This window comes from Bufo bufo, chromosome 1 (assembly GCF_905171765.1).
Source record: "Bufo bufo chromosome 1, aBufBuf1.1, whole genome shotgun sequence".
In the NCBI taxonomy this organism is placed as follows: domain Eukaryota; kingdom Metazoa; phylum Chordata; class Amphibia; order Anura; family Bufonidae; genus Bufo; species Bufo bufo.
In genome coordinates this window covers 164,919,090-164,939,086 of record NC_053389.1, presented here as the reverse complement: position 1 = coordinate 164,939,086, position 19,997 = coordinate 164,919,090, and the positions used below count along the sequence as shown (strand labels likewise).

The 19,997-nt window shown below is 42.6% G+C and overlaps 1 protein-coding gene across 6 annotated transcripts in view; it reads right to left on the bottom strand.

Annotated features, from left to right (window-relative positions):
* LOC121000900 (CMP-N-acetylneuraminate-beta-galactosamide-alpha-2,3-sialyltransferase 4-like) overlaps positions 1-19,997 on the bottom strand; it is a 295,630-nt gene that overhangs the window by 241,233 nt on the left and 34,400 nt on the right. For all 6 annotated transcript variants that reach the window (XM_040431673.1, XM_040431663.1, XM_040431688.1 and 3 more), the window contains exon 2: positions 2,337-2,768. The gene's annotated coding sequence lies outside the window, so the exon portion shown is untranslated. The remainder of the gene's footprint in view (positions 1-2,336; positions 2,769-19,997) is intronic.

The following is a 19,997-nucleotide window of genomic DNA, read 5'->3' as shown; positions in this document are numbered from 1 at the left end:
CGCACGGCTGAGGGTTTTCCCCATCCTCAGCCGTGACACCTACATGTTCTATGGAGTTGTCCCAAACTGCAAATGTATTGGCAGGAGATTTTACACTAATGTCTGACATCAACGCGGGGGATGTGAGACCAACACTAGCCTTGGCATTGCTTTTTATGAACATTCACCAATTTGCAACTTCGAAGAGGGCACTCATGGGTCACATTCTATTAAGTGCTAAGTTGGTGATCACTCGTCAATGGAAACAAATAAACCCACCGAAAACAGAGGAGGTATATGGAACCCTAAATATGACGTGCCGATACAAGAGTATGATCCCGAATAAGATGATTAATAAGAAGAAAATAGAGAGTATATGGGAACCTTCGAAAAAACATCACAGGTACCAACCTTAATACCCGATACTGGGTATACAGATATGTTCTAACATACACGCACTGAGAGAGCCAGTTGTAGTTGTTAGTTTATCTGCTACTACACAAATTATCATCCGAATATATTCTGAAAGATATTTCAAATAGTCGCGTCGTCTGTCATGTTTGGAAGGACCGAATGCGGATGTCGTGGCGCATAGATCCAGGCAACATGTATACAAGTCTACGAATTGGTCGCTCTCATTGAAACCCTAGGAGGTCGACCTTTATACTTAAACATGATGTGAAATATCAAGGTGGCTGCGTCCACTGAAAATGTGTATACTTTGTATGTTATTAAGAAAAACTTCAATAAAAAGATTGAAACGTAAAAGGTATCAAACCTGCAATACTCATATTTTGCTTCTCTTAATGAGAGCACTAAACTAACTTAAAGACACAATGTCATTGGTTAGACTGGTAATTTTGTAACAGCTCTGAAGTGGGATCAACCTTATCAGGGCAGGTGTTTCACTCTCGGTAGGGTCAAGCAGGGTTACATTCTTCCTTGGACACCCTATACCAGGCATGGTCAACCAGCTGTTGTAAAACTACAACTCCCACCATGCTCTGCTGCAGGCTGATAGCTGTAGGTAGTCTGAGCATGCTGGGAGTTGTAGTTTTGCAACAGCTGTAGAGCCTCAGGTTGGCCATCCCTGCCCTATACCCACAGGCAATCCTACAACTATCTGTTTAAGTACACCTGAGACTTCCATTAGGACCATCCAGGGATAGTTTTGAAGGCAGTGGGATCAACCTTATCAGGGCGGGTGTTCCACTCTAGGTAGGGTCAAGGAGGGACATTGTTAGTTTATCCTTGGGGGTATCGTTGTGGAAAAATTTAAGTTTTAAGAGAATTTTGTTTGCTACTCTGTGATTGAGTCTATATTCCCTGGCAGTCCATCTATCAGTCTCTGGGGTTCCATAGATTGTGTCATGTTTAGAGGGCGCAGCCTCAGAGGTTTCCAATTAATTTTTCATGCATTGATCCAGAGCAGGGACCAGAAACCTCCGGCACTCCAGCTGTTCTGAATCTACAACTCCCAAAATCCTGCTTTCATTTCTATAGAAGTTACAAGAACAGCCGAGTAAGTGTGCATGCTGGGAGTTGTAGTTTCACAGCAGCTTGAGTGCAGAAGGTTAGTGATCCCTGATCTAGATCATTGTCGCCACATTATCCCACATGATGATTCCCTTCGGATTAGTTGTCAGTGACTGCCATGTATCCTACCATCACCACTGCCCTTGAAGTGGTGAATATTCCTAGGCGCAGGCCTCTACATAAGTTTGGCGCTTTCTCCGACAGACCTAACTTTACACCATCTATTTTCCAAGCCAAAAACCAGCAAGGAAAATTATAAATGAGCAGGGCCTGTCAGCCTGCCCGCTTCCGTGCCCACACCTTGCCCTCTTTTTACGCCACTTTGGAAAAGTCGTATGAGCGGATAAAAGTCACCTTATTTTGCAGCGAAAATGCAGTGCGCCAAAATCGGCGACTTTAATACACCACTACTGTGGAGTATATCACTTAAAAAATGTACCCCTAAGGATATGTTCAGAAATGATGGGCCAAGGTTTTAGCACCGATTCATTCGGTGCTGAAAACTGCGCCAAATCTACACTGAAACCGCCTCCCAATGTTTTCAATGGGAGGCTGTACCACAGTTCATGTGGACGAGGATTTCTGCAGAGAGGAATGTACTAAACTGAGAGCAGATCCGCACCATACAAAATGAAAACCAACAGCAGAAACTGAAGCGGTGGGATATGGCAGAATCCCAGGTCTGAACATACACTTTACTGTTAGGTTCCTCTATAGGTTACAGGAGATGACACAATAGGACACGTTGTCACCTTATTATTGGAGGATCATTTTAACAAAACGGGATTGTCTACAAAGAAGAACCCCAGAGCAGTAATTACCTTAACTGGTTCCTTATAGAGAGATGGTCCTGAGGTTCAGGTCCATGATGACGCCCAAGTTCTAGGGTACAGTTCCTTTGCTTTTTGACTAACAGGTGATTATGGAGGCTTGATGGTAACTAGGCCCAGTATTATAATTCCAGGATACTTTATAAGACTGTGGCTATGAAGTTGTAATGGTTCCAGGGATCCAAGTTACAGACAAGTTGCTGTCCTTGGCTGCAGACATTTGTTCCAATATCCTTGTCACGGGGGTGCGACAGTTAAGAGGGTCCAGTCTTTATGAAGCAATGGTTCTTATGTACAGACCCTTGAAAGTCAGTGGTTACCACATCCAGGTGCACGTTTCTTGGCTCTCTAGAAGGGTCCAGTGTGCTCCAGATAGAACTGCATTGAGAAATGTTTTCACATCAGTTTCCACCACGTGTATAGCTGATGGAGAGATGCAGAATAAGTACAAATCACACATTACATAGTAATATAAGCATTGATAACAGCCTGACTACTACTAGTATGCATAGAATATCTAATATACAGCACCTCTTCTTCTCTTTGCATATCACAGTGGAGAGGAGCCGTCTATGTCCATATAATACGTCTCATCATTCCTCATCATCCGCTATGTATGGAGCCTGAGCGCAAATATTATTTCTATGCTGCAAGATCCTGAGGCCCCCTTATTACTGACAGTGACACGACAGCAATATTAAACTCATGTTGTGATAGAAAATCAGCCAAAACTCTGCTCCACCTCCTGATCTGCTGCCAAAGTGATCTCACACTAGACAGGCAAATGAGTCACTGTCAATGAGAAGATGGAGACAAGTGCAGAGCACACAACCTGCAAGTGCTTAGTGTCAAGGGGCATAATAAATACCGTATATAATGTCTGTAAGTAAAAAGGGAAGCCATATTATAGTAGTTATATGCTTGTACATAGCAGGCAATATTATAGCAGTTATAGTTTTATACATAGGAGCAGCATTATGGTAGTTATATTCTTGTACATAGGGGCAGTATTATAGTATTCTTGTACATAGGAGCAGCATTATAGTAGTTATATTCTTGTACGGTACATAGGGGGCAGTATTATAATAGTTATATTCTTGTACATGGAGGCAGTATTATAGTAGTTCTATTCTTGCACATAGGAGCAGTATTATAGTAGTTATATTTTGTACATGGGGCAGTATTATAGTAGTTATATTCTTGTACATAGGAGCAGTATTATAGTAGTTATATTTTGTACATGGGGCAGTATTATAGTAGTTATATTCTTGTAAATAGGGGCAGAATAGTAGTTACTGTATATTTTTGCACATAGATGGGCAGTAGTATAGTAATTACAAATATCCATAGGAGGATGTAAAGAAACCACTTTCATTTTCTACATGGAAATTACTAATTCTAAAGACAAGCTGCTCTTCTTGTTCATTCCTGAAAGCAGAAACATAACTTCCATGCAGAATGAATTTAAGCTCTTCTATTCACTCTTCACCACAAGATTTGTTCAGTTTAGAAAAATATATTCTATAAACTTCCCCATAATCTACTGCAGAGTACAGATACTTAGATTCATATTCTGCACATTCAGTAAGAAATAATTAAAGGGAAACCACTTCACTTTAGTTTTCCTTCACTATTCTTAAATCACCTCATGTCTTACACTCTCGTTACATACACAGTTGCATTCACAATTCTGCAGATACTTGGAGTCTGTCAGAACTATGGTGACAGACATACAGTGGATATAAAAAGTCTACACACCCCTGTTAAAATGTCAGGTTTCTGTGATGTACAAAAATGAGACAAAGATAAATCATTTCAGAACTTTTTCCACCTTAAGGCCTCATGCACATGACCGTTTTTGTGGTCCGCATCCGAGCCGCATTTTTTGCGGCTCGGGTGCAGACCCATTCACTTCAATGGGGCCGCAAAAGATGCGGACAGCACTCCGTGTGCTGTCCGCATCCGTTGCACCGTTCCGTGGCCCTGCAAAAAAATATAGCATATCCTATTCTAGTCCGTTTTGCGGACAAGAATAGGCATTTCTACAATGGGCAAATTGCGGAAGGCACACGGGCGGCTTCCGTTTTTTGCGGATCCGTGGACTGCAAAAAACGGCACGGTCGTGTGCATGAGGCCTTAATGTGACCTATAAACTGTACAACTCAATTGACAAACTGAAATCTTTTAGGTGGAGGGAAGAAAACAAAAAAAAACTAAAATAATGTGGTTGCATAAGTGTGCACACCCTCTTATAACTGGGGATGTAGCTGTGTTCAGAATTAAGCAATCACATTCAAAATCATGTTAAATAGGAGTCAGCATACACCTGCCATCATTCAAAGTGCCTCTGATTAACCCCAAATAAAGTTCAGCTGCTCTAGTTGGTCTTTCCTGAAATGTTCTTAGTCGCATCCCACAGCAATAGCCATGGTCCACAGAGAGCTTCCAAAGCATCAGAGGGATCTCATTGTTAAAAGGTATCAGTCAGGAGAAGGGGTACAAAAGAATTTCCAAGGCATTAGATCAGGGCCTTGACAAATTTCCTTGGAATCTAGGAGCCAGCTAAAAAAGTTAGGAGCCAGGCGGAGCCGCGTCATAAAGCCCCCAGTAGGTGCACCCATAGTGCTCCCCCCCACACTTTTCCATGGAGCCCCCCAATAATGCTGTATACCATGTTACATATACCGCCGCTCCGTCCCCGGACCCTATTGACTATAATGGGGACGGGGGTGGAGCTCCGGCGCAGCACGGCAGTTCGCGGTGAGAGGCCGCCGGACTAAAAAGTTGGACATGCAGTACTTTTAGTCCGGCGGCCTTTCACCATGCACTTCCGTGCTGCGCCAGAGCTCTTCCCCCATTATAGTCAATGGGGACGGAGCGGTGGTCCGGCGAAACAGCGGAAGGACGGATCCGACAGGGTGAACAGCCTGCCGGATCCGTCCTGCCGCAAGTGTGAAAGTACCCTTAGTTATATAGCTACTGAATGAGACAGAAGAAGGGATGCCTTTAACATATATATCTCCTTGAGAAGCCAATTTGATCCTAAAGGGTTAATTCAACCTGTAATCTAAACTCTGTGTCATCTGTCACTTCTCTTATCTCTCTGCTCCTGTCCCTTAATCTTATCACTGCTGCAACAAAAGCATCAGCCGACAGCCTCAGTGTAACCTGTTCTAGAGTCTGACTCACGGCTCTTTTAACTCAAAGAATCAAATGAGTCTCTAACTAAGTCGGATCTTTAGATTCTTTTAACCTGAGACTCATTCGATTCTTTCTAGACTCCCTCCTGTACTTGTGTCAGTGACCCAGAGCTGCTAGTGCTTGCGGTGCCTGAGCTCTGATTGGTTGGTGGGCGGGGAGGGGAGGGGCTGGCAGAAGCAGCTTCCACTCTAGGATCAGATTACACTCCTCCCGAGTTCTCCCCTCCCTGCTGCCAGCGTCTCACTCTCTGTGTGTGCTGTGCCGGAGCTGACTCACACTGAGGAGATGTTTCAAACGGTGCTGCCTCCGGACAGAACGGCAGCTCCGTGGACCGCACGCATCGCCCGGGCACCTTTGAAAACGGGCTGACAAATACCCAAGCGCCAGGACTAAATTCCTGGTCGCCATGGCGACCTGGCGCCTGGGATTTGTCGAGCCCTGCATTAGATATACCATGGAACACAGTGAAGACAGTCATCATCAAGTGGAGAAAATATGGCACAACAGTGACATTACCAAGAACTGGACGTCTCTCCAAAATTGATGAAAGGACGAGAAGAAAACTGGTCTGGGAGGCTACCAAGAGACCTACAGCAACATTAAAGGAGCTGCAGGAATATCTGGCAAGTACTGGCTGTGTGGTACATGTGACAACAATCTCCCGTATTCTTCATATGTCTGGGCTATGGGGTAGAGTGGCAAGACGAAAGCCTTTTCTTACGAAGAAAAACATCCAAGCCAGGCTACATTTTGCAAAAACACATCTGAGGTCTCCCAAAAGCATGTGGGAAAAGGTGTTATGGTCTGATGAAACCAAGGTTGAACTTTTTGGCCATAATTCCAAAAGATATGTTTGGCGCAAAAACAACACTGCACATCACCAAAAGAACACCATACCCACAGTGAAGCATGCTGGTGGCAGCATCATGCCAAGGGGCTGTTTTTCTTCAGCTGGAACTGGGGCCTTAGTTAAGCTATAGGGAATTATGAACAGTTCCAAATACCAGTCAATATTGGCACAAAACCTTCAGGCTTCTGCTAGAAAGCTGAACATGAAGAGGAACTTCATCTTTCAGCATGACAACGACCCAAAGCATACATCCAAATCAACAAAGGAATGGCTTCTCCAGAAGAAGATTAAAGTTTTGGAATGGCCCAGCCAGAGCCCAGACCTAAATCCAATTGAAAATCTGTGGGGTGATCTGAAGAGGGCTGTGCACAGGAGATGCTCTCGCAATCTGACAGATTTGGAGTGTTTTTGCAAAGAAGAGTGGGCAAATCTTGCCAAGTCAAAATGTGCCATGCTGATAGACTCATACCCAAAAAGACTGAGTGCTGTAATAAAATGCAACCATATTATTTTATTTTTATGTTTTCTTCCCTCCACCTAAAAGATTTCAGTTTATTTTTCAATTGAGTTGTACAGTTTATAGGTCACATTAAAGGTGGAAAAAGTTCTGAAATGATTTATCTTTTGTCTCATTTTTTTTACTTCACAGAAACCTTTTAACAGGGGTGTGTAGACTTTTTATATCCACTGTACCTCTATGGTTTTAGCTGAGATCCATAAAGAAATCACTACACTACTATGGGCAACTGCTACCTTTCTCCACTGAACTATTTTTGATAAATCTCCCTTTATCTTTTAAGACCCATAACAGACCATGCCCTGTACAGACACTTGAGCCAGCATGGGGCTGTTGGAAATTGCAGGATTTTGAATGCAGCTCTGGGTGTCACTAGAGAACAAGACAAGAAAAACTTTCACACAAGAGAGGTAATTCCAGTGATACATATTTGTAATTCACACATCATGATCTCAGCTATCCAACTGTGCAAATCTTGTGAGTGTAAGAAGAAAAGCATTGCTTTAAAGACTAGGCCTATTTTCTTTTTTTATTATTCCTCCCCAAGTTCCAATAGACATAACTTTTTTATTTTTCTGTTCGCATAGCCATATGAGGGCTTATATTTTGCAGGACAAGATGAATTTTTTAATGGTACCATTAAATTTACCATGTTTTGTATTGGAAAACGGGGAAAAATTCTTTGTGAGGTAAAATAACCATAGTTCCGCCAAGGTTTTTGGGTTTTTTACATCACGGCGTTCACTGTGCACTAAAAATGACATGACATTCTTATTCTGCAGCTCAATACGATTACGCATTTTATTAATTTTTTTACTTTTTAGTACGCGCGAACACCCGTGCCCCCACACACACGCACATACAATAAAGTTTTACACGCACGCACATACACACGCACACACACATACCCATGGCCCGCCGGATACACCCAGATTGCCTCCGACTCAGAGAGCCCCAGTGAGGATGAGGATGACCCCACGTTCCTCTTGTCATCCGCATCCTCCTCCTCATCATCTGATGACGATGAGCCCCCAAGGCGGCAGAGACGCCGCCAGGCGGAGCCAGGGGCCCCACATGCTAGGGACCCTGTGGCCCACCCTAGTACGAGCCGCCCTGGGGCTCGTACTGGTTTCCCGGCCCACCAAATAAGTCCCCCGGAGCCCCCTGCCGGTGAACTTAGCTGGTGTCCCCCAGTGGATTTTGAGCCCGAGATTCCGGATTTTGTTGGCAATTCAGGAATCCAGATTCCCACAGTGGGGTTTACTGAAATTGACTTCGTTGCTCAGCACCCGGGCTCCTTTTTGGCTAGACCCGGTGGCTGGACCCCAGTCAGTGCAGCCGAGATCAGGACATTTTGGGGCCTCGTGCTGCACATAGGTCTGGTGCAAAAACCCAGTGTCACTCTACAGTATGGCCATGACCCCACTCTACAGTATGGCCATGATACGTCCCCGGTTTGAGGTCATCCGGAAATGTCTGCATTATTCAGATAATGCAGCATGTCCCCCCCGAGGTGATCCTGCCTATGACCGTCTGTATAAGATACGGCCGGTCATCGATCACTTCGGGGCCAAATTTGCGCAGGCCTACGTACCTGGAAGGGAGGTCGCGGTTGATGAGTCTCTCGTTGCGTTCAAGGGGAGACTCAGTTTCAACCCCCAGAATGTCCCCCCACTCTGGGTGTTAGCGGGAAACTCGTGTGGGACCTTATGTACCCACTGCTAGATAAGGGTTACCACTTGTACGTGGATAACTTTTATACTAGCATTCCCTTGTTCATGTCCCTTGCCGCCAGATCCACGTTCGCTTGTGGGACCATGCGGAAAAATCAGCGCAGCCGCCCTGCCCACCCCCTCCAGGTACCTATCCCCAGGGGTGAGACCCGTGCCCTTACCAGTGGAAACCTGTTGCTGGTCAGGTATAAGGACAAGAGGGATGTCCTTATACTGTCCACAATCCACGGTAACCGCATCACCCCTGTCCCTGTGCGAGGTACTGCGGCAACGGTCCTCAAGCCCGATTGTATAGTCAACTACAATCGGTATATGGGAGGACCTGATCTCTCTGATCAAGTCCTCAAGCCATATAATGCCATGGGCAAAACTCGGGCATGGTACAAAAAAGTTGCAGTCTACTTGGTACAGGTTGCCTTGTACAACGCTTTTGTACTATCCTGGCAGCACAGGGACATTCCTCCAATTCTATGAGGCAGTCCTCAAGGAGCTGTTTTTTTCAGACCGGGAAAGAGCAGGCCGGAGTACCTCGGGAATTGGAGGCGCCCGGATCGTCCCTGGCCAACATTTTCCAGGTGTGGTCCCCCATACTGGAAAGAAGAGACGAACCCAAAAAAGATGCAGAGTGTGTCACAAGAGGGGGATACAGAAGGACACCACCACTCAATGTGACACTTACCCCGATCATCCGGGGCTCTGCATTATCGATTGCTTCAGGGAGTATCACACTTCCATGGAGTACTAAATTTTTATAATCCCCAACAGTACCCTAGAGAACATAAAAAACAATGGCTCTCAGACTTGAGACACAGAACCATTTTTTTTTCCCAAAAATATTATTTTTAGTGCAGGCATCCTCAAACTGCGGCCCTCCAGATGTTGTAAAACTATAACTCCCAGCATGCCCAGACAACCTACAGCCATCAGGAGGGCATGGTGGGAACTGTAATTTTACAACATCTGGAGGGTCGCAGTTTGAGGATGCCTGCTTAGTGTCTCCAAAGTCTGAGAGCCATACATATTGGGCATCGCCACGTCCGTAAAAATCTTCTCTATAAAAATAACATGTAACCCAACCCCCCCGGATGAACAGCGTTAAAAAAAAAAAAAAAAAAGTGTAAAAAGAAGCCATTTTTTGTCACCTAACATCATAAAAAGTGTAATAGCGAGCGATCAAAATGTCATATGCACCCCAAATTAGTGCCAACAAAACCGGCATCTCATCCTGCAAAAAATGAGATAGTCGCCCAACAAAAAAAAAACAACTGTAGCTCCCAGGCTATGGAGATACAAAAATAATTTTTTTGGGTTCCTAAAATGATAATATAGTGTAAAATCTAAATAAATTTTAAAATGCAGACATATTAGGTATCGCCGCGGCCGTAAGAATCTGCCCTATAAAATGAACATTTGACCAAACCCCTCGGATGAACAGCGTTAAAAATATAAAATAAAAACGGTGCCAAAACACCCATTTTTGGGCAAAATTTCCATTTGAATCCTTTTTTTCCGGTAATAAAGCAAGGGTTAACAGCTAAACAAAACTAAATATTTATTGCCCTGATTCTGTAGTTTGCAGAAACACCCCATATGTGGTCGTAAATGGCTATATAGCCACACGGCAGGGCATAGAACGAAGGGAACGCCATATGGTTTCTGGACGGCAGATTTTGATGGACTGGTTTATTTACACCATGTCCCATTAGAAGCCCCCCCTGATGTAGCCTAGACAAGAAACTCCAAAAAAGTGACCCCATCTAAGAAACTACACCCCTCAAGGTATTCAAAAGTTACTTTACAAACGTTGTTAACCCTTTAGGTGTTCCAGAATGTTTAGAATTAAATTTTTTTGTTACCTTGCCTCAAAAAAGTGTAGGGGTGCAACGGGGGGCTTGAAATGGCAGTTAACCCTTACTTTGTTACTGGAAAAAATGGGTTAAAATGGAAAATTTTCCAAAAAATTGAAATTCCAAAATTGTTTCTCCATCTGCCATTAACTCTTGTGGAACACCTAAAGGGTTAACAAAGTTTGTAAACCCAGTTTTGAATACCTTGAGAGGTGTACTTTCTTAGATGGAGTCACTTTTTTGGAATTTCTATTCTATGGGTGCAACGGGGGGCTTGAAATGGGACATGGTATAAACAAAACCAGTCCTGCAAAATCTGCCTTCCAAAACCCATATGGCGTTCCCCTCTTTCTTTGTCCTCCCGTTTGGCCAAACAGTAGTTTAGGACCACATATGGGGTGTTTTTGCAAACTACAGAATCAGGGCAACCCATATTGAGTTTTGTTTGGCAGTTAACCCTTGCTTTGTTCCTGGAAAAAATGGATTATATTGGAAAGTTTTCCCAAAAATGAAATTCTTAAATTTTATGTCCACGGAGCGGGAGTGAAGTATGAAGGAAGAAGAATCATAGAACTCACAAAGAAAAATTATTTTTTTATGAAATTTTTATTATTTTTTATTATAATGCAATTCAAATGTCACAAAAATATAATATCGCCAAAAAACAAAGGAGAGAAGTCAGCAAGATGGAAAATAGATAGTCATCGATAGTTCTTACACTTCTATAGCAATACTCCTATCTCTGTATGCTATATACGGTATCATCCACATAATAATATAAAGATAACTAGACTGTGATCGGAACACAGTACCTGCTGAAATCATTCAGCAGGCACTCTGTGACAATGCCGTGGGGGATCCTGTGACCCCCCCCCCCGTATCGGCGATCACTGCAAACCACAGGTCAATTCGGTTTGCAGCACTTTCGGAAGTTTCTGATCAGAAACTTCAAAATGACAGATCTTTTCATTTTTAACCCTCCCACCCCTGCAGCCCTCATTGTTATGTGCCGGCGGGCGGGCGCGCGATCATCCCGGCCGCCCCCTCTCATTTCCAGGATGGCCGAGCGGTTTTAGCAGAGTGTCAGCACACAGCTGACACTCTGCTTGAAACGGCTGACATCTGTGCTGTGATGTCAGCCGTTTAACCCCTTCCATGCCGCGGTCCGTAGTGACCGCTGTATGGATGGGGTTAACAGGGAGGGAGCTCCCTCCCTCTCCCATCGGGGGCTGCTGTGCCGTTTCAGCCCCCGATTCTTGACGGGATCACAGAAGGAGGGGGTCCCCATCACCCGCTGCTCTGTTGTGGCAGCAGGTGAGGGTTACCATGGCAACCGGACGCCTTCACAGGCTTCCGGCTTGCCATTGTATGGCTAAGTCTGATCTGCTAATGGCAGAAGTCTGATCAGACAAAGGCCTCTTTCCCACGGGCATGTGCGCCCCGTGGTCGTGCTGCGGCCGGCAAAATGCGAGCCGCAATGCACAAGCACAGTCCGTGGGGCAGCCGCAGCGGATCGCGGAGCCATTCACTTGAATAGGTCCTCGATTCTGCCATTCTGCAAAAAGATAGGACATGTTCTATCTTTTTGCGGAACGGAAGTACGGGGCGAAACCCCACGGAAGCACTCCGTAGTGCTTCCGTAGGGTTCCGTTCCGTGGTTACGTTCCACACCATTTCGCATCTCCGGATTTGCGGACCCATTGAAGTGAATGGGTCCGCATCCGTGATGCGGAATGCCCACAGAACAGCACCCGTGTATTGCGGATCCGCAAATGCGGTCCGCAATACGGCAACGGGGCGCACACGCCCGTGGGAAAGAGGCCTAAGTGTAAAGTGAAAATACAGTACAGTACACTATATAGTGTACTGTATTGTATTATACAGACATCAGACCCACTGGATCTTCAAGAACCAAGTGGGTCTGGGTCAAAAAAATGTAAAAAGAAAAGTGAAAAAAATTAAAATACACATTTATCACTGATCAAAAAAATAAATAAAAAAATGCACTACACATGTTTGATATCACCGCGTCCGTAATGACCTGATCTATGAAACGGTCATGTTACTTTCCCCGCACGGTGAACGCCATAAAAAAAAAAAAACTATGATGAAATTGAAATTTTGCCCACCTTACTTCCCAAAAAGGGTAATAAAAGTGATCAAAAAAGTCGTATGTATGCCAAAATGGTACCAATCAAATTGGCACCTCATCCCGCAAAAAATGAGCCCCTACATGAGACAATCAGCCAAAAAGTAAAAAAAATATGGCTCTCAGACTATGGAGACACTAAAACATGATTTTTTTTCTAAAATGCTGTTATTGTGTTAAAGTAAAATAAGTAAAAAAAACTATACATATTAGGTATCGCCACGTCCGTAAGAACCTGCTCTATAAAAATATTACATGACTTAACCCCTCAGGTAAATACCGTAAAAAAATAAAAATAAAAACAGTGTCAAAAAAGCCATTTTTGTCACCTCACATCACAAAAAGTGTAATAGTAAGCGATAAAAAAGTTATATGCCTCCCAAAATAGTACCAATCAAACTGCCATCTCATCCCGCAAAAAATGAGCCCCTACATAGGACAATCGTCCAAAAAAAAAAAAATGGCTCTCAGATTTTTTTTGTTTCAAAAATTATATTATTGTGTAAAACTTAAATAAATAAAAAAGTATACATATTAGGTATCGCCACATCTGCAAAAACCTGCTCTATAAAAGTAACACATGACCTAACCCCTTAGGTGAACACAGCAAAAAAAAATATATAAATACGGTGTCAAAAGCCATTTTTGTCACCTTACATCACAAAAAGTGTAATAGCAAGCGACCAAAATGTCATATGCACCCCAAGATAGTGCCAATCAAACCGACATCTCATCCCACAAAAAATGAGCTCCTACATAAGACAGTCGCCCCCCAAAAAAATATAGCTTTCAGAATGTGGAGACACTAAAAAAAAACATTTAAAAAAAAAATGCTTTATTATGTAAAACTGAAACAAAAACCCCCAAAAAGTAGTCATATTTGGTATTGTCACGTCCGTCCGTCACGTCCGTAACAACCTGCTCTATAGAAATAGGAAACGATCTAACCTGTCAGATCAACGATATAAATAACAAAAAATAAAAACGGTCCCAAAACAGCAATTTTTTTGCAAATCTTTCATTTTAATCCATTCTTTCAGTAACAAAGCAAGGGTTAACAGCCAAACAAAACTCAATATTTATTGCCCCGATTCTGTAGTTTGCAGAAACACCCCATATGTGGTCGTAAACTGCTGTATGGCTAAACGGCAGGGTACAGAAGGAAGGGAACGCCATATGGTTTTTGGAAGGCAGATTTTGCTGGACTGTTTTTTTGACACCATGTCCCATTTGAAGCCCCCCTGATGTACCCTTAGAGTAGAAACTCCAAAAAATTTACTCCATCTAAGAAACTACACCCCTCAAGGTATTCAAAACTGAATACCCTTGTATTGTTAACCCTTTAAGTGTTCCACAAGAGTTATTAGCAAATGGAGAGGAAATTTCAGAATTTCTATTTTTTGTTACCTTGCCTCAAAAAAACTGTAATATAGAGCAACCAATAATCATGTTTACCCTAAAATAGTACCAACAAAACTGCCACCTTATCCCGTAGTTTCCAAAATGGGGTCACTTTTTTGGAGTTTCTACTGTAGGGGTGCATCAGGGGGGGCTTCAAATGGGACATGGTGTAAATAAACCAGTCCAGCAAAATCTGCCTTCCAAAAACCATATGGCGTTCCCTTCCTTCTGTTCCCTGCCGTCTGCTCGTACAGCAGTTTCCGACCACATATGGGGTGTTTCTGTAAACTACAGAATCAGGGCAATAAATATTGAGTTTTGTTTGGCTGTTAACCCTTGCTTTGTTACTGGAAAAAATGGATTAAAATGGAAAATTTGCCCAAAAATTTAAATTCTGAAATTTTATCTCCATTTGCCATTAACTCTTGTGGAACACCTAAAGGGTTAACAACGTTTGAAAAATCAGTTTTGAATACCTTGCAGGGTGTAGTTTCTAGAATGGGGTCATTTTTGGGTGGTTTCTATTATGTAAGCCTCATAAAGTGACTTCAGACCTGAACTAGTCCTTAAAAAGTGGGTTTTGAAAATTTTCAGAAAAATTTCAAGATTTGCTTCTAAACTTCTAAGCCTTGTAACGTTCCCAAAAAATAAAATGGCATTCCCAAAATGATCCAAACATGAAGTAGACATATGGGGAATGTAAATTATATATTATAGAAGTAGAGAAATTGAAACTTGGAAATTTTCAAATTTTTCAAATTTTTTTGTAAATTTGGTATTTTTTTATGAATAAAAATGATTTTTTTTTTACTCCATTTTACCAGTGTCATGAAGTACAATATGTGACGAAAAAACAATCTCAGAATGGCCTGGCTAAGTAAAAGTGACACATAAATGAGCCCGGTCCTTAAGGGGTTAAACCCTTGGATACCGAAGGTTTTATTCGTTTTTGCGTTTTCATTTTTCTTTCTTGTTTTCCCAGAGCCATGACTTTATTTTTCCGTTCCCATAGCCGTACGAGGGCTTGTTTTTTGAGGGATAAGTTGTACTTTTTAATGTCACCATTTAATATGGGATACAATTTAGTGGGAAGTGGGAAAACATTCCAAATGGGGTGAAATTAGAAAAAATAGTCAATTAAGCCACAGGTTTTTGGGTTTTGTCCCTACGGCGTTCTCTATGCGGAAAAACTGACCTGTGCCCTTCATTCTCTGGGAATAGGGATATACTCAATGTTTTAATGACAATATACCGTATATATCAATTTATCTTAAAATTACATAATGAAGACTCATCATAAATGTCATGCAGCTACCCAACCAAGCTACCCACCTGAGTCCTTGACATGTTTGTCTCAGCCAAGGGAATAAGCCTCTACAAGACCCTTCTAGTGCCACTTGTCCGAGTTGGAACCAAAGGATCAGACAGCTTAATGCAACTTTAAAGCTGGCCATACACATTAGATAGAAGTTGGTTGACGGCTGAACAGCAGTTTAACAATCCATCATCTGGTAAACGATCATTTCACAGACACAGCCATACACATCTTCGTCCATACTGGCAGTTACAGTTGTTCAAATTGTCCATATACAGTTGAAACCAGAAGTTTACATACACTATATAAATACAGGGAGTGCAGAATTATTAGGCGAGTTGTATTTTTGAGGATTCATTTTATTATTGAACAACAACAACCATGTTCTCAATGAACCCAAAAAACTCATTAATATCAAAGCTGAATATTTTTGGAAGTAGTTTTTAGTTTGTTTTTAGTTTTAGCTATTTTAGGGGGATATCTGTGTGTGCAGGTGACTATTACTGTGCATAATTATTAGGCAACTTAACAAAAAACAAATATATACCCATTTCAATTATTTATTTTTACCAGTGAAACCAATATAACATCTCAACATTCACAAATATACATTTCTGACATTCAAAAACAAAACAAAAACAAATCAGTGACCAATATAGCCACCTTTCTTTGCAAGGACACTCAAAAGCCTGCCATCCATGGATTCTGTCAGTGTTTTGATCTGTTCACCATCAACATTGCGTGCAGCAGCAACCACAGCCTCCCAGACACTGTTCAGAGAGGTGTACTGTTTTCCCTCCTTGTAAATCTCACATTTGATGATGGACCACAGGTTCTCAATGGGGTTCAGATCAGGTGAACAAGGAGGCCATGTCATTAGATTTTCTTCTTTTATACCCTTTCTTGCCAGCCACGCTGTGGAGTACTTGGACGCGTGTGATGGAGCATTGTCCTGCATGTAAATCATGTTTTTCTTGAAGGATGCAGACTTCTTCCTGTACCACTGCTTGAAGAAGGTGTCTTCCAGAAACTGGCAGTAGGACTGGGAGTTGAGCTTGACTCCATCCTCAACCCGAAAAGGCCCCACAAGCTCATCTTTGATGATACCAGCCCAAACCAGTACTCCACCTCCACCTTGCTGGCGTCTGAGTCGGACTGGAGCTCTCTGCCCTTTACCAATCCAGCCACGGGCCCATCCATCTGGCCCATCAAGACTCACTCTCATTTCATCAGTCCATAAAACCTTAGAAAAATCAGTCTTGAGATATTTCTTGGCCCAGTCTTGACGTTTCAGCTTGTGTGTCTTTTTCAGTGGTGGTCGTCTTTCAGCCTTTCTTACCTTGGCCATGTCTCTGAGTATTGCACACCTTGTGCTTTTGGGCACTCCAGTGATGTTGCAGCTCTGAAATATGGCCAAACTGGTGGCAAGTGGCATCTTGGCAGCTGCACGCTTGACTTTTCTCAGTTCATGGGCAGTTATTTTGCGCCTTGGTTTTTCCACACGCTTCTTGCGACACTGTTGACTATTTTGAATGAAACGCTTGATTGTTCGATGATCACGCTTCAGAAGCTTTGCAATTTTAAGAGTGCTGCATCCCTCTGCAAGATATCTCACTATTTTTGACTTTTCTGAGCCTGTCAAGTCCTTCTTTTGACCCATTTTGCCAAAGGAAATGAAGTTGCCTAATAATTATGCACACCTAATATAGGGTATTGATGTCATTAGACCACACCCCTTCTCATTACAGAGATGCACATCACCTAATATGCTTAATTGGTAGTAGGCTTTCGAGCCTATACAGCTTGGAGTAAGACAACATGCATAAAGAGGATGATGTGGTCAAAATACTCATTTGCCTAATAATTCTGCACTCCCTGTAGACACATATGCATGTTTTTCAGAAATCAGAATAAGGCCTCATGCACACGGCCATTCCGTGCATTGGGGACCGCAATTGCGGTGTTCCGTTCCACATCTTCGGAATTGCGGACACCATTCAAGTGAATGGATCTGCATCCGTGATGCGGGGTGCACACGGCCGGCGGCCGTGGATTGCCGACCCGCCGTTTGCGGGCCGGAATACGGCCACGGCCGCCCAACAGCCGTGTGCATAAGGCCTAAACCTTCCTGTTTTTGGTCAATTGGGATTAGGGTACTTTCACACTTGCGGCAGAGGATTCCGGCAGGCAGTTCCGGTGCCGCAACTGCCTGCCGTATCCGGCAATACGGACGCAAACTAATGGCATTTTTCAGACAGATCCGGATGCAAATCCGTCTGACAAATGCATTGAAATACCGGATCTGTCTCTCCGGTGTCATCCGGAAAAACGGATCCGGTATTCTTTTTTTTTTTTTGCATTTTTAAAGGTCTGCACATGCGCAGACGAGAAAGCCGGTTCCGTTTTGCCGGAACACTTAATGCCGGATCCGGCACTAATACACTTCAATGTAAATTAATGCCAGATCCGGCATTCCGGAAAGTGTGCAGTATTTTGGACCGCAGATAAAAATGCAGCATGCTGCGGTAGTTTCTTTGTCCAAAAAATTTAAGAGGGACTGAACAGATGCATCCTGATGCATACTAAACGGATTGCTCTCCATTCAGAGTGCATTAGGATAAAACTGATCAGTTTTTTTCCGGTATTGAGCTCCTGTGACGGAACTCAATACCGGAAAACAAAAACGCTAGTGTGAAAGTAGCCTTATCATAATTATTATTATTTGCCAAATGCCAGGATAATGAGAGAGAATGTTTTAAGGCATTTTTATTGCTTTCTGCAAAGTCAAAAGTTTACATACATTTCATTAATATTTGGTACCATTGCCCTTAAACTGTATGACTTGGGTCAATCGTTTTGGATATCCTTCCACAAGCTTCTCACAATAGTTGGTCGGAATTTGGGCCCATTCCTCCTGACAAAACTGGTGTAACTGAGCCATATTTGTTGGTCGCCTTGCTCACACCTGCCTTTTTAGCTTTGCCCATAAATTTTTCAATAGGATTCAGGTCAGGGCTTTGTGATGGCTACTCCAAAACATTGACTTTGTTATCCTTTACCCTTTCTATCCCGAGGTTTTTTTGAATTTGCTTTTTCGTTTTGCGCTCCCTGCCTTACCAGAACCAGAACCTTTTTATTTGTTTGTTGACATAGCCAGGACAAGTTGTACTTTCCAACGCCACCATTTAATATTGCATATGATGTAGTGGGAAGCAGGAACAAAATTCCAAATGGGGTAAAATTGCAACAAAAAAAAAGCAATTCCACCAAAGTTTTACAGGTTTCTTATTTACGACGTTCAATGTGCGATAAAATTGACCAGTTACTTTTATTCTACAGGTCAGTACAAATCCGGCGATACCTTATATGTATAGTTTTTCTTGAGTTTTGATAAAATAATAAGAAAAGTGGGAAAAAAATCTGTTTTATTTTTTCATCGCCATATTTTGACCCCTATAACTTTTTTGTAATTATGTGTACGGAACTGTGTGGGGGCTCATTTTTTGCGGGACGATCTGAACTTTTTATTGATACCATTCTGGGGTGTGTATGACTTTTTGATCACTTTTTTTTTATTTTTTTATTGAAAATAAAGTGACCAAAAGCGGCGAATCGGCCATTTTTAAGCTTTTTTCCGTTTCGCTGTTTGCCATATGGGGAATATATTTTTATACTATGGGTATCTGCACATAGCGACACCCATGATGTGTATTTAAAAAAAATTTTTAGGGGGGTGATTTTAATTTTTATTTATTTTTTATTTTTAAAAACTTTAATTTATTTTTTTACACTTTTTTATAGTTCCCATAGGGAACTATAACAAGCAATCATTAGATTGCTATTCTCATAGACCCCAATGCACTAGCATTGGAGTCTATGTGAAAATTGCTAGTTTCCTATGGAGCCCTACAGATCACAGGACATGTCTCCACAAATATAGGTCTTTGTTACTGTGTGCATTTGCAAACATTAGTCTGGCTTTTTTATGTTTCTTTTGGAGTAATGGCTTCTTCCTGGCAGAGTGGCCCTTCAGCCCATGTTGAAACAGTACTCGTTTCACTGTGGATGCTGACACAGTCTTACCAGCTTCCGCCATCATCTTCACAAGGTCTTTTGCTTTTGTTCTTGGGTTGATATGCACATGTCGGACCAAAGCACGTTCATCTCTGGGATACAGAACCCGTCTCCTTCCTGAGCGGTATGATGGCTGGACATTCCCATCTTGTTTGTACTTGCATAAAATTGTTTGTACAGATTAGGCTACTTTCACACTGGCGTTTCTGGGTCCGCTTGTGAGATCCGTTTCAGGGCTCTCACAAGCGGCCCAAAACGGATTAGTTCAGCCCCAATGCATTCTGAATGGAGAAGGATCCGTTCAGAATGCATCAGTTTGCCTCCGTTCAGCCTCCATTCCGCTCTGGAGGCGGACACCAAAACGCTGCTTGCACTGGTTACTTTACCTCACAAAAAGTGTAATATAGATCAACCAAAAATCATATGTACCCTAAAATATACCAACAAAACTTCCACCTTTGGAAACTTCCCGTAGTTTCCAAAATAGGGTTACGTTTTTACTCTAGGGGTGCATCAGGGGGTCTTCAAATGTGACATGGCAACTTAAAATTATCTCAGTGAAATC